Source organism: Mobula birostris, chromosome 8 (assembly GCF_030028105.1).
Source record: "Mobula birostris isolate sMobBir1 chromosome 8, sMobBir1.hap1, whole genome shotgun sequence".
NCBI lineage: Eukaryota > Metazoa > Chordata > Chondrichthyes > Myliobatiformes > Myliobatidae > Mobula > Mobula birostris.
Genome location: NC_092377.1, coordinates 98,331,253 through 98,346,716, shown reverse-complemented (window position 1 = coordinate 98,346,716; position 15,464 = coordinate 98,331,253). Strand labels below are relative to the sequence as shown.

Here is a 15,464-nt window from a genome sequence, read left to right as displayed (position 1 = left end):
ATAGACATACCCAGCTCTCGAAATGTACAGGTAATTTTTGAACAAGGGTCACTTCTCAGATCATGTTTGCATAGTGCCTGGACTTGGGAATTGGGATGTTTAGCCACCTAAGATTAAGATGCATAAAAAGCCTTTACCAATATGGCAGGACACATAGATAGAGGTATTTAATACGTACAAATTTTCTGGAAATTGGAGAAACCTCTCAAGACCAGAAGACCATAGGATATAGGAGCTGAATTAAGCCATTTGACTCATCAAGTCTGTTCTGCCATTTCATCATGGCTGATCCATTTTTCCTCTCAGTCACAATCTCCTGCCTTCTCCCCGTATCCTTTCATGCCCTGACCAATTAAGAATCTATAAACCTCTGCCTTAAATATACATAAAGACGTGGCCTCTACTGCTGCCTGTGGCAAAGAATTCTACAGATTCACCACTCTCTTGGCTAAAGAAATTCCTCCTCATCTCTGCTCTAAAAGGATGTTCCTCTATTCTGAGGCTATGTCCTCTGGTTTTAGACTCTCCTACTATAGGAAACATCCTTTCCACATCCACTGTTACAAGACCTTTTACCATTCAATAGGTTTCAGTGAGGTCACCCTCATTCTTCTGAATTCCGGTTAATACAGGCCCAGAGATATCAAACGCTCTTCATATGACAAGCTGTTCAATCCTGGAATTATTTTTGTGAGCTACATTTGAACGCTCCCCAGTTAGAGCACATCCTTTCTAAGATACAGGGCCCAAAACTGCTCATAATACTCCAAGAGAGGCCTCACCAGTGTTTAATAAAGTCTCAACATTACATCCTTGCTTTTATATTCTAGTTCTCTTGAAATTAATGCTGTTCATATTTGCCTTCTTCACCACAGACTCAACCTGCAAATTTACCTTTAGAGAATCTTGCACAAAGACTCCTAAGCCCCTCAGTGTTTTGCATTCTCTCTCTATTTACAAAACAGTCAAACCTCTCATTTCTTCTACCAAAGTGCATTACACTTCCTGACACTGTATTTCATCTGTCACTTCTTTACCCGTTCTCCTAATCTGTCTAAGTCCTTCTGTAGCCTCTCTACTTGCTCAAAACTACCTGCCCCTCCACCTATCTTCATATCATCCGCAAACTTGGCAACAAAGCCATCAATGCTGTCATCCAAGTCATTGACATATAATGTAAAAAGAAGCAGTCCCAATACAGACCACTGTGAAACACCACTAATCACTGGCAGCCAACTAGAAAAGGCTCCTTTTGTTCCCACTCTTTGCCTCCAACCAATCAGCCACTGCTTTATCCATGCTAGAATCTTTCCTGTAATATCATGGGCTCATAACTTGTTAAGCAGCCTCATGTATGGCACGTTGTCAAAGGCCTTCTGAAATTCCAAGTACACAACATCAAGCGATTTTCCATTGTCTATCCTGCTTGTTATTTCTTCAAAGAGTTCACAGAAGCTGGTAAGTCTACAAGGGTTAAGATAAAGTAAAGCTACTGCTTTTAAAGCTCATGCACTGGGCTCAGGCAACCAGGAAAGGATTACAAGGACAAGGAGTTAATACATGCCAAGGATCTATCTAGAGAGCTTTACCTTGGTATATGAAGAACAGAAGAAAGGAGGCCAGAAAGAATAACACTGGAGAAGATGAGTATAGAACTGCCAAAGACAAGCATGAGAATTTCAGGAGTGAAGGTAGCAGCTAAAGGAAGTACTACAATGGACTTTGTGATGGAGGGTTTAGGATCTGAAACCATGCTGAAGATGAAAAGTGTATGCAGCTTCTGTTGGGTTAGTCCTCAGTCCTTCATAGTACTATATGACTCAGTGCAGGACAAGCCTCTTGTCAACTGAACAACATGAATCATTAACCCAATTAATGGCTACAAATTATTTATCTGACTTCATAACTGCTTTGGATCTTCCAGAATAAAATACTCTTTGACGTCATATAACATCTGCATGGATGATATTGATTTATTGTAACAATAATATAATGCATTGTAATTAGATCAGGAAATGAATTTCTCAGCTGGGAATTCAGATTAATTCTCACCTTCACTTCCGCCTCCACAGCATCTTGTTGTACTGTTTGCTTGCCACTGTTGCAGTGACATAAATGACACACAGAGAATGGTAGTGAAGAAAGAACAGAGTATTTTTAAGGAAAAACAGTGTAAAGATGTTAGATGTATTTATCTCCCAGTAGTATCAATACAGTCATAGTTCCTATTTTATTGTAGTTATATCCAAGTCAATAACATGTTTAGATGATTGATTTTTGCTTATATTGAAAATACTGTAGTTTCTTCCGAGCTAATTAAATGTGTACTACTATTGGCAGTTCTTAAAATAACACATTATTTATAATTAAGCACGGACTTAATAAACTTTTAAATGCGGAGGTTCGGAACTCAACTAATGCCTTGCTTTGGATTGGCTGAACTGTTGGGTGTTGATCAAATGATCAAAAGGTCCTAAATGCAATTCTTGCTCTGAATTAAGTGAGTTCAGTGGGTTCACATGGTATCTACTGGGCACAGCTAAACTCGGTTAAGAAGAAGAGATGCCCAGAGTTCCAATTCGATTGCTATCCAGTACTGTCAAATGTACATATATGGATAGGCAGTAATAAATATAATAAAGATTTTTTAAGATATAGGTTAGCTTTATTTGTCACATGTACATCAAAACTTAAATTGAAATGCGTCATTTGCATCAAATTAAATCAGCGAATATTGGGCTGAGCAAGTGTCACCACACTTCCGATGCCAACATCGCATTCCCACAATTCACTGATACTAACCTGTACATCTTTGGAATGTGAGAGGAAACTGGAATAAAATAAAACTTGAAATGGTTTGTTCACAGCAGCAGTAACAAACAAAACTGAGCCCGAGCTATGACAGGAAATATTACAATCTAAAACATCGTCAGAGAAGTTGATTTTAACAAGTAGATTGTAACTTTGTCTAATAGTTACTATATAAAGCTGCTGGGATCGGCTAATTCAGCATAGGAATTTCATTTAGGACCTTCTGATCATGAGGCTTAGTACAATGACAGGCAATCAAAAATCAGTGGAGCTCCAAACTTGCACATTTAAAATCTAAAGGAATGGAGATTTTTTTTTCAGATTATTTTCTCTATTCCCTTTTCTTTGTTAATATGTTCGCTTTCTTCTGATATCCCCACCATCACAGAAGCCATTCTCCAGCCAATTCAAGTCACTCCACCTGATCTCAGGGAACAGTTGAGTACACAAGAACCTGGAAGAAAATCTCTGAAATAAACCAACATCCCAGTCGCAGTAATGAAGACTTGTGCTCCAGAACTGGCTATGCTTCCATGCACGCTGTTCCAACATAGTTATACTACTGATATTAACATACACGCAATGGCCAATGAAAAAAGCAGGACATACTCAATCCAGCTAATTAAGGCCCAATCAGTTTACTTTCAATTACCAGCAAAGTGATGTCAAAGGGTGGTTACTCAACAATAATCTCTTGGCTGAAGCCACTTGGACCGGACCTCATCAAAGTCATGGTCCAAGTATGGTCTTCAGGGCTGAATTACTGTGGTGGGGTGAGTCTTTGTCCCTGACATAAAATTAGCAGTTGACTTCAGAGAGTCTGGAGAAAACTGAAGCTAATGTGCATCAAGGGGATAACACTCCAGTAATTGGATTCATAATCTCACAAAATGGAAGATGGTTGTGGTTTCTGAAGGTCAAAATTCTCAGCCTCATGAGATCACTGCAGGAGTTCCTCAGGGCAGTGGTCTAAGACCAACCACCATCAACAACTGTTCTAACCTCTGACCCTTAACATCCAATAGTATTATTGTTACCAAATCCCCACCAACAATATCCCATGGGGAGGGGGTGGGGTTTACCATTGACCAGAAACTCAGCTAGACCAGCTGTATAAATATCATGACCACAAAAGCAGGTTAGTAGCTGAAATCCTGTGAAAACAATTCACAACTACCTCTCGAGAGCAATTAGGAATAGGGAAGAGATGCATGGAACACCGGCAATGCCCAGGTCCCAAACAAATTATACTTGTCTAGTGCCTCCCCTCTGACTTAATGTCAAATTTTTAAGAGTCTCTGGTGCTACATCAGCAACTTCACTTCTGAAAACCAATAGAAGGGTTTTTACTAAGTCATCTATAATACTGAAGATTTGATAAAGTAGGATATATATTAACACATGAAAGTCTGCAGATGCTGGTAATCCAAAGCAACACATACAAAATGCTGGAGGAACTCAGCAGGTCAGGCAGCATCTGTGGAAATGAATGAATAGTTGAAATTTTAGCCCAAGACCCTTCTTCAGGGCTGAGAAGGAAGGGGTAAGACGTCAGAATAAAAAGGTGGGGGGGGGGGAGAGGAAGGAGGCTAGCTGAAAAGTGATAGGTGAAGCCAAGAATGTGGAAAAGGTCAAGGGCTGGAAAAGAAGGAATCAGATAGGAGAGGAGAATGGACCATAGGAAAAAGGGAAGGAGGAAGTAATGGGCAGGTGAGAAGCAGTAAAAGTTTAGAGAGGGGAATAGAGGAAGAGGGAGGGAAATTTGTTTACCATAAGTAGAAATCAATATCCAAGACATCAGGTCGGAGGCTACACAGGTGGAATACAAGGTGTTGCTTCTTCATCCTGAGGGTGACCTCATCTTAGCACAAGAAGAGGCCATGGGCTGACAGGTTGGAATAGGAATAGAAATCAGAATTTAAATGTTTGGCCACGGTCAAGACCTGCTTGTGGCAGATGGAGTGGTCCCCAATTTATGACAGGTCTCACCAGTGTAGAGAAGGCTGCATCAGGAGCACCGAACATAATAGATGACCCCATCAGATTTGCAGGTGAAGTGTTAACCTCACCTGGAAGGACTGTTCGTAGCCCTGAACAGAGGTGAGGGAGGAGGTGTATGGGCAGGTGTGGCACGTAGGCCACTTGTAGGGATAAGTGCCGGGAGGGAGATTAGTGGGGAGAGATAAATGGACAAGGGAATCACAGAGGGAGCAATCTCTGTGGAAAGCGGTGGGGGGGGGGCGGGAGGTAAAGATATACTTAGTGGTAGTCTAAGTATAAGTTATCTTATTTGGCGGACAAATCCAAATCAAAAGGATATTATTTTTAACTCAGTGCCGGACCATTCAGCATCAGTGTAGGGAAGAACTGCACACAAAGTGCGGGGAAACCTGGAAAAGTCTCCTGCAAGGAGTTGCTGAGGCTTGGTCAGTTAGAAATTTTAAAGTCAGAACTGAGCTTTTTAATAGCTGAGGGCATTGAAGATTATGGAACTATGGTGGGTAGAGATAAGAGATATATGTCGGTTATAATTTAATTGAAATGCCTTAGGTTGAATAGCCTTCTCCTACACCTATCTTATGATCCCAATATGAATCATTTCCTTCTCTATATTGAACTTTCTGTAATATATTAACATCCCTTTGAAGGATTTATGCTAAGGAACCATGAGTAAGAAATATCACTGCAGTATTTCAATTCTTTTTTCAGCAACAACATAGAGCAAAACAAAAATTACTTTTGTTGTGATATTATCCTTCAGCAGAGTCCAAAAACAATACTAGAATAGAATTTATTGACGCAATTTACAAAATTTGACACAATGTGAATTAAAATAGCTTCCTTACCCAAGATGAACAATCATAAACCGGCACAAGAGTATGTTCCCAGGCCAACAAAAATCACATATCTTTGAGTAAAAACGATCAGATCTCAATATAGCCAATTTTATATCCTTTGTTAAGCCTCATTAATGGGCTTTCTAATATTGGAAAAAGCAAAACAGGGTAAATGTCAACAAAAAAGTAATTCAGTTTCATGAATAGACTGATGTTATTCTTATTTCAACGGAGGAAGTTGAGAAGGGGTGAGATGAAAAACTTCAAAACCATGAAGGCTGGCGATCACTGATCGGAGTTTGATTCCTGGGAAGGTGCTGTCAAAGCAGTCAAAGTATACAACTGCAGTGTATTTTGTAAATCATTAATGAATACTGGATGGTAGAGTAGTGTAGCAGTTAGTGCAATTGATTTACAGCACCTGCAATCACTGATTGGGGTTTGATTCCTGCCACCGTCTGTAAGGTGTTTGCATGTTCTCCCCATACTTCCAGGTATTCTGGTTTCCTTCCAGGTTCTTAAGACATGTGGTTAGATTTAGAGTTAGCGAGGCTTGCTAGGTCGGCGCCAGAGGTGTGGCGACAATTGCGGGCTGCCCCCAACACACTCCTCAGACTGTGTTAGTCATTGGCGCAAAATGATGTATTTCACTGTATGTTTTGACGTTTCGATGTACGTGTGACAAATAAAGTAAATCTAAAGGTTCTAGTCAGAGCATTTTGGGAGAATTGTTACCATTGGTGGAAAGATTAAGATTATCAAAGCAACCAGAAGAAATAGTTACTTTAAGTTTTTTCAGATCTGCAATGCAGTCCCGGAGAGACTGGTAGAAAGGGAGTAGCTATTCGATAGTAACATTTAAGCTAAGTGGTTGAAAGGAAAGCAAAAACTAGAGTTGCAATAGGAGAGGGTGTAGTTAGATTGTACTTCGACAGAGCCAGCATAGAATCCATGGGCCAAATCCCATCTTTGCATGTTGTTTCCTTTCAGCGATCAAATTAAAATGCTGCCTGCATACTAATCACTAATAATGGCTATGAGAAAATAAAATCTTGTATGAATAAACTGCAGTCACAAAACAAAAATACGTTTAAATGCAAAATGATGTAAAAATATTTAGTTGGTGCTGGAAATTTTAGAGCCTACTTTTAATTTCAAAATGGAAAACATGAAAAACAATGGATGAAATGGCCTCTGTTTCAAATGCACACACAGTCTAAGTGAATGAATTAAGACGGGCTAAACCTCTTTCACTGAAATTTACTGTATCCCGGCAGAACAACAAGTTGCATTAAAGCCTGGCAAAGCAAGCAATTCCTGCAATCCTTTTCAGACAGCCTGCTAAACAGAGCATCACTCACACCGAAGGGCTGAAGTCACGCTTTGTGCTTCAGTCTTGGGGGCACAATTACAGCATGGAACACTGCTGAAAGAATCAATTTTTATACTGCTGCTGGCTGCTGCCATGGATATTGTGGTGCTTGCGCCAACTGTCACTAAGTCATGAAAGGGAGCGTTTCCTATTCACACGCAGTGCAAGGCAATTCAGCCATTGCTGGAATACAGCAAACAATGTCCCCTTTTATGCAGCGCACAGAAGAAGTGAGCAAACAGAATGTTCTGGGAAATGGCAAGCGGCCATATATTTGAATGGCTCACAAGATAAACCTGCCAAACTAAATCTTCACAGGGATTAAAATCTATTCAGTTTCCAATCAAGGTCTGCTAGTTATTTTACTTTAGTAACACATCTATCCTTTCTGTCCTTTTGTTTATAGCGGTACCTTCCTTCAGAAACTGAAGGGGGCGCACTCAACACATGTAAGACATCACAACCTGCTCTTGTGTTTCAAGGCTCAGTTTATGGGATTGTATCATGGCATTAACAATATTATAAATAGAGAGGCAGATATTTTCCTTCACCAGTCAGTGAATCAAATCATAATGCGTATTGTGTAATCACATGAGACAGCATCACTTCTTGTGCATATGGTGCAAAAGCTGCCCTTTTGAAGTCCTAAGTTTGCTGCATACCAACGTCGTGAAAAAGGTCAAAAATTGCTATAATGTAACGTATTACAAAGATTGATATCTTCCAAAATGTCTTCCAGGAGCGTAACACAATTATGGCTGAGATGATGTTAATAAGCCACCACTGCTTGCCTGTCAATTTTATGTCATCTCAGCTACTTGATATGCTGCTGCAATGTGACAGACATCAAAATGTACCAAATAATTTATTAATGGCAACTTTCTTTTACGAATTATGCTCATCAAGGTGACAGAGGTTGGTACCAGGATTTTAGCATGGTCAAAAACACAGTAAACGCCCCCTCTACTCTGATCAATACTGTACCCCATCTCTATTATGCCATTATTTTTCCGACTCTGCTCTCTGATGGTCTGTCCTGAGCAGCGAACATTTTTCACATCCTCATGTCCGTCCTGGGCTGATCAACAAGCTGACAGATCGTGATCACTTCTGGCACAGCGAGGACCATCCTTATGCCAGCCAGGTGGGCGATCTGTCCATCACAGCTGAAGGACACCCACACCCAGAAGCTGAGGAAGTCCAGTCCACATAGGAGCAAATATCCAGCTAGATGTCAAACCACAAATCACTCATGCCACTTTAATAATTTGCGCTCTTCAAACTATTCTGAGAAGCATGACCACAAATGAATTTTCAGGTTGGGATGGCTGTTTATTGGAGCTAATTTCTGTCCTGCCAGTGGGGCACAAATTAACTTCTATACTCAAGTTGTAGAAAACTATCTGTTGAAAGCTAACAGAAAGTTTCTGGAGCATGAAATGGAGCTGCTGAAATAAGAACTGGATTTTTCTTCCCCCAGCAACGCTGGAGTTCTACCTTGCTGTAAAATATACTCCAGCCATAGACCAGATAGTAAATTTAAGGGAAAAATATGTAAAATCGTCTTGGCAATCAGCTTTAAATGACCTTTTTACTGGTTACTATTGAAAACTGTAAAATCAGTAATGGCTGGCAATAATTTGGTAATTGGTGCAAAATGACACAGGAGGAACATGTACCTTTTCAAAGGACGACAATAGGAGATGAAGAACGAACTGTGGACAGTATACTGTAGCTGAGTCCTGTACCGAAGGCATTTTGTTAGACCCATATGACCAACATTATGCACAGGAGTGATAAAACAACGATGCCTAATGGTAGATCAAAGTGCCCAGAAAATCAAGTAGAACATACAGAGGACACGCATTCAATTTTGTGCAGCTTGCGGCTCATTGGCATTCCCAGTGTGGCTCAGTTTTCTCAGTTGGGCAGAGTCTAAGGAGTGGCTTGCAGCCAGTGCCACTAACCAAGGACATATAGGTGTCCTCCAGCTTGCCTTCTAGTTTCACAGGGCAAACCAGAAAAAAATCTTTAAATTGTCAAAATAAGTCAAAGTAAATTCATTTTCTTGCAGGCATTTACAGGGAAGAAATACAATAGAATTTATGAAAAACTGTAAATAAACAAAGACTGACAAACAACCAATGTGCAAAAGAAGGCAAACTGTGCCAGTTAAAAAAAATACTAAGAACATGAGTTACAAAGTCCTTGACAGTGAGCCTGTAGGTTGTGTAAACAGCTCAAAGTACTGTTGATTGAAGTTATCCATGCCAGTTCAGAATACTGATAGTTGTATGATAAAGACCGTTTCTGAACCTGGTGGTGTGGGACCTAAGGCTTCTATACCTCCTGTCTGATAGTAGCAGTGAGAAGAGGGCATAGCCTAGATGGTCAGGGTCTTTGATGATGGATGATGCTTTCTTGTGGAAGTGCTCCACGTAAATGTATTCAGTGGTTGGTGAGGGCTTTGCCTGTGATGTATCCACCACCTTCTGTTAGCCTTTTCCAATCTTGGAATTTGGTGTTTCCATGTCAAACCGTTACTCATAAACAATGTTACTGTTCTCTCCACACCAATTCCTGAACAAATTACAGAATGGCAACATTCTTAGTCTCAAGACCTCTAGCCACAGTAATTTCAGCCAAGTTTCTTTGTTCAGTGCATCTAGCCATGGGTCTGTATATCCATCATGCCTGCAGGAAAACATTTCAGCAGTCTCTGACATGGAGGAACTTACCAGCAGCAAAAGTACAACTTTGAAAACAATCAGTGCTCATCACTAGGATCTGTAAACACACACATGACTTGAGCGTCCGACAACAAAACGTTCATGGTCAATGCATGCAGTCACAAAGGAATCCAAATTTCACAAAAACAGCAGACGCCCCTTTTATAATTTTGGCTAAGCCTCACTGTCTGTGAAGATCCTTTTGCTCTGGTCCAAGAACCAAGAACTCAATATTTAGTCCTTGGCAAATCAAGCTACTTTGACCTACATCACCCAGCTGAAGCTGCCACTTTTATTTAGCCTGTGCACATTAATTATGCAGTCACATTAATTCTGAATTAGCACATTAATGAAGTCAATCAATGACACGCATCCTGCATTGGAATCAAAGTCAGGGGATGAAATTAATATCATTACTAACATACACAAGGCCAAAGTGAAAAACAAGCACTGAATTCTTGATACAGGTATAATCCACTCTCTAACTTGTGGGAAACAGGAGACGAAAAACAAAATGGGAACTCTAAAACGAGGGAAAATCTGCAGATGCTGGAAATCCAAAGCAACACACACAAAATGCTGGAGGAACTCAGTAGGCCAAGCAACATCAATGGAAATGAGCAAACAGTCAATGTTTCGAGCCGAGACCAAGAGTCCTGATGAAAGGTCTTGTCCTGAAACACTGATCGCTTACTCTTTTCCATGGATGCTGCCTGGCCTGTTGAGTTTCTCCAGCAAAATAGGAACTCTGTTAAAATTGTAAATATCTTTTCTTTATTTGCATTCATTTTTGAATGCAACCCATGCTGGCCAAAGTCATTTAACGGCTATCCTTAATTCTACTTGATAAGGTTGGAGTGTGGGGGGGGGGGGGGTCACCTTCTTGAATACCATAGGCCCGGTAAGTAACTCCCAGAGATTATTGGGGTATGGGGTTCCAGGGTTTTGAGTCTGCATTGTCTGCAGCTAGGAGGTCAACCTGCGACTGTTGATGTTCTAATGCGCTTCCTGACTTGTCATTTTTAAGTGGTAGAGGTCATGAGCTGGTGAGGAGCTGTCGAGGTAGGCATGGCAAGATGCAGCAGTGCATGGCTGGAACATACTGCTGCTCTGCTGCATTAACAGTGGAAGAAATGAATGTTTGAGATAGTGGATGGCAACCCAATCAACTAACGTCTTTGTTCTGGATTATACCAAATTTTTAGCTTTTGAAACTGTACTCGCCTAGACAAATGATGAAAACTCTATTACAATCCTAACTGATGCCTTGTAGATCATAGACAGGCTATGGGGAGTATGAAGGTGTGCCTCTCTTCGTTGGATACCCAGCCTCCTAACCACTCTTGTACCCACAGGAATTATAGTAAGTTCTGGTACATGATGATCACACCAAGAGGAAGTCAGTGACAGATGATTACAAATTAGCATGTACTTACCTTTGTACATAAAAATTGTCTGGTATTTATACAGCACCCCCTCCTAGCCCAGACCAGAATATTGTCCAGGTTCTGCCGCATACAGGCATAGACTGCTTCATTCTCTGCAGAACCGCAAAGGAGTCATTTTGCTGAAAATGCAATGCGAATAGAGTTTGTAACATTGTCTCACCCTTTCCTCAGCTTCTTCATCTTCCTTTGCTTTCTCTTCATACTCCATCGCCAATTGCTCCCAAATGCATGGACTACTGATCCTGCGTAATGGCATGTTTATTGACAGCACAACAATCACTCTTTACAGTATTTTGACAATACAGACCAATAAGGATTTTATTAATGAGCGGCTGTATTGAAAGTTCTGCCGAGCTCATCAACCCCGAGTCAAAGTTCTCTGAGCAATCAACACTTGCTGATTTGGTGCCTTGGTCAGGTCACCATTCACTGATAAGGCAATGTTCTGGGTCTGCAACAGGTAGCAAGTGAACCAACGGAAAGGATGAACTGACTTGACCCTGTCCTTCCCATTCTACCTGTGGCAAACGTACCTATGTGCCCTTGACCACTTCTATAGAGATAATGTCCTATCTTTACACTGAGGGCTCTCTCCATTGTGTTATATAGTAATACAGTCCACTAAATGGGAAAGGATCATAATAGATATAACAGCTCAAAAGTGGTCATCCATGAGAAGCTGTAAAGCATCAGCAGTAGCAAGATGCACTGTACCATGACTTGTAACCTTGAGGCCCAGAATAGTTCTCATTCTAATAGTATTACCAAGCCAGGAAATCAACTCTGGTTGAATACAGAGTGTAGAAGGGCTGGATAGGAGCCAGCTTATGAGATTGCAATACAGCACATGCTATTGTGCAAAGGTCTTAGGCACGTTTATGTAGCTAAGGTGCCTAAGACTTTTGCATAGTGCTGTAGTAATTTTCTGTATTATACTGCACTGCTACAAAAAAAATCTTGACATATGTGAGTGATGATAAACCCGATTCCGATATGGGTCTCTACTGTGGACAGAGAGTGGGAAGGGGGCAGGGAGAGGAGAGTCATGGTTGGGAAAAGGGGGAGGGAGAGGGGAAGGAGCGGGAAGCACCAGAGAGACGTTCTGTAATAATCAATAATCAACTATTTGGAATCAAATGATCTTGCCTGGTGTCCCAGGGCTGGATGTGTCTGCACCCGCACCATCACACAACCCCTCGCCCCGGCTCTCCTTCACTGCCACCTGTCCCACACCCTTCCTGCAGTGCTCCATCCTCGCCGTCCCTACATCCTTTGCTCCCGCCAGGTGTACAAACTCACTCTCTGCTCCATGTTGACAAATACAGTACTGTGCACACTAAAGAGTATTAATAGTACATAATCGATAGAACTAAGCAATTTCACAACCAATAGACCAAATCAGCCTCGTCACATCTAGCTCTGAATAATGGTAGACAATTAAACAGTTAATTACTAAAAATTTTAAAAGTTTAGTTTTATTTCTCACATGTACAGCAAAACATAGACATAGAGTCAAATATGTCATTTAAGTCAAATCAAATCAGCAAGGATAGTGCCAGGCAGCCCACGAGTGTTACCACATTTCCAGCTTCAACATGGCAAACCCACAATTCATTAACCCTAACTGTATATCTTTGGAATGCAGGAAAAAACCTGAGCATGCAGTACAAACTCCTCACGGATAACTGCAGGAATTGAACCCTGGTTGGTGATCACCGCCACTGTAATAGCATCACGCTAATCACTACGCTACCATGCCGTAGGATCCAAGGGAACCCTCATCTTCAACAACAGCAGGGCCCAGCATACTAGTGCTATAGACAAGGCTGAAATATTCGCAAAACCTTCAACCAAAAGAACTGAGTTCACCATCTGTCTGGCCCTTTGCCTGATATATTCCCCATCATAATAATCAATTCGATTCACGCCACGTAACAGCAAGGAAAGGTTACAGAACTGGATGCAGCAAGGAGTAGCAGAATAAACAATAGCATAGCTGTGGAACTGAAGACATGCACTCCAAAAGTAGCCCTGACTCGAGTCAAGCTGCTCCGGATCTTATAGGACATTGGAATCCACCAGACAGTGAGGAAAATTGCCCTATATCACCTGTTCACAGCAAAGCAGGACAAATCCAACCCTGCCAATTAGTTCCTTATCAATCTACTGTCAATCAGGAGTGTATGGGGTGTCAGGGAGGGGTAGCATCTCTGGTGGGGGAACATGTCACATCCTTTTCAAGGCGGTTTGTCCACCTTTGGTCCCCACCTGGCACTCAGCTCTCACCTGTGGCTCCTGGTAGCTGTTAGCATGCGACAGCGGCCACACCCCGGGCAACGGCTTCGACAAGCCGGCTAAACCAGGTGAGGGTAGCCGATGGGTCTCAAACCTTCAGTGAGATAGAGGGATGTCTACCCCAGCACGTGAAGAGAGACTCCGGTGGATTGAGCGGACAAGACTAATGGAAGGTCTAACGGTCAAGAAGCCGGTCTCTGCAAGCGTCGTAGAATGTGTACAGCAGGACAAGACACAGAAGACGTCCTGGTCATCCACTGCACCTAGTCCCATCTCCAGCTGTCTCAACTCTTGTCTTGCCACTGGATCCAGATGGGAATTGGGAAGAGAGAGTGAGGCTGACGCTGTGCAACTCTCCCTTAAATCCAAATCAAGCACTAGTTTCGACACCATCAAAAAGATAGCCGGCTGGTGGCGCAGTAATATCAGCGCTGGACTCCAGGAGCGAAGGTTCCCCAGTTCGAATCCAGTCGCGCCGCTCCCGGGCACGTTTTCCATCCGTGCCGGGTTGAGTGTCGAGCTAGCAACTCAACCTCACTAGAAGTACTAATGGTGTCCAGGTCTTCATCGATGACGATGGACGAACCTTATACTCTCAATCATCAGTAGAGTGTTGGAAAATGACACTGACAATGCTATCTATTGGCATTTATGTATCAATAATCTGGTCATCGATGCCCAGTTTGTAGTTTGCCTGGAACATTTGGCTCCACACCTCATTCCACACACGTCTGTGCATAGACTACAAGGCTGAATTCCGGAGGTGAAGTGGGAGTGAGATTTAAATTAGAGCTACTAGTGAAGACAAGCAGTGTAGCAGGTTAACATAATTAAATACAACCCATGTGGGACAACTCATTGCCAGATGTGAGAACTGGTGGACCTATAGAGTTGTAGGGGAGTGGGAACCAGAGTGCCAGCGCAGATAGTGGATGGTTGTGAGGAAAGATGGGGTTAAGCCTACATTCAAAGACAGCATGGAGCCAGAGAGATGGGGAAACCTTAAATGGATTTTTGCATCAATATACAGAGGTTCCAACTCGAGAGGGTGTGATACTGGATCGTCTCTTGGGCAATGAGAATGCAAGTGATGGAAGTGCGTGAAGGGGAACACTTTGGATCAGGTGATCGTAATTCCATTAATTTCAAGATGGTTATGGAGAGGATTGGTCTGGTCCTCAAACTGAGATTCTAAATTGGAGAATGGCCAGTTTTGATGGCATCAGAAAGGATCTGGAAAGTGTCACTTGGGATAGGTTGTTTTGTGACAAACGGATGCTTGGTAAGTGGGAGGCCTTCAAAAGTGAAACACTGAGAGTACAGAATTTGTATGTTGCTGTCAGAATAAAAGGAAAGACTAACATTGGTTTTCAAGGGATATTGAGGTCCTGGTTAAGAAGAAGTAGAAAGGGTGTACATAGCAGGTACAGGCCGCAAGGAAAAAATGAGGTACTTAAGAAGTAAAAGAAATGCAAGAGACCATTTAAGAGGGAAATTAGGAGGGCTAAAAGTAGTTAGGCTGCTCTGGCTGACAAGGTGAATGACAATCCCAAGGGCTTCTACAGATCTATTAAGTGCAAATGGATAACAAGGGACAAGACTGGTCCGCTTGAAGATCAGTATGATTACCTTTGCATGGAGCCGGAACAGATGGTAAAATCTAGTGGAATTTTTACATCTGTATTTACTCAGGTGATAGATACAGAGTCCATTGAATGGAGGCACAACAGCAGTGAGGTTGTGGACTGTATACAATTACAGAGGAGGAGCTGCTTGCTGTCTTATAGCAAATTAGTGTAGATCAATCTCCAAGGCCTGACAAGGTGTCCCTTGAACCTTGTGGGAGGTTAGTGCAGAAATTGCAGGAGCCATAGCAGAGAAACTTAAACATCCGTAACCATGGGTGCTGGATAGCTAATGTTGTTCCATTGTTCCAGAAATGCTCTAAGAAAAAGCCAGGAAATTTATAGAC

The 15,464-nt window shown here is 41.9% G+C and overlaps 1 protein-coding gene across 7 annotated transcripts in view; it reads right to left on the bottom strand.

Annotated features, from left to right (window-relative positions):
• The window catches only part of prkn (parkin RBR E3 ubiquitin protein ligase), a 1,184,373-nt gene that overhangs the window by 428,105 nt on the left and 740,804 nt on the right, over positions 1-15,464 (bottom strand). The gene's annotated exons all lie outside the window — the stretch shown is intronic.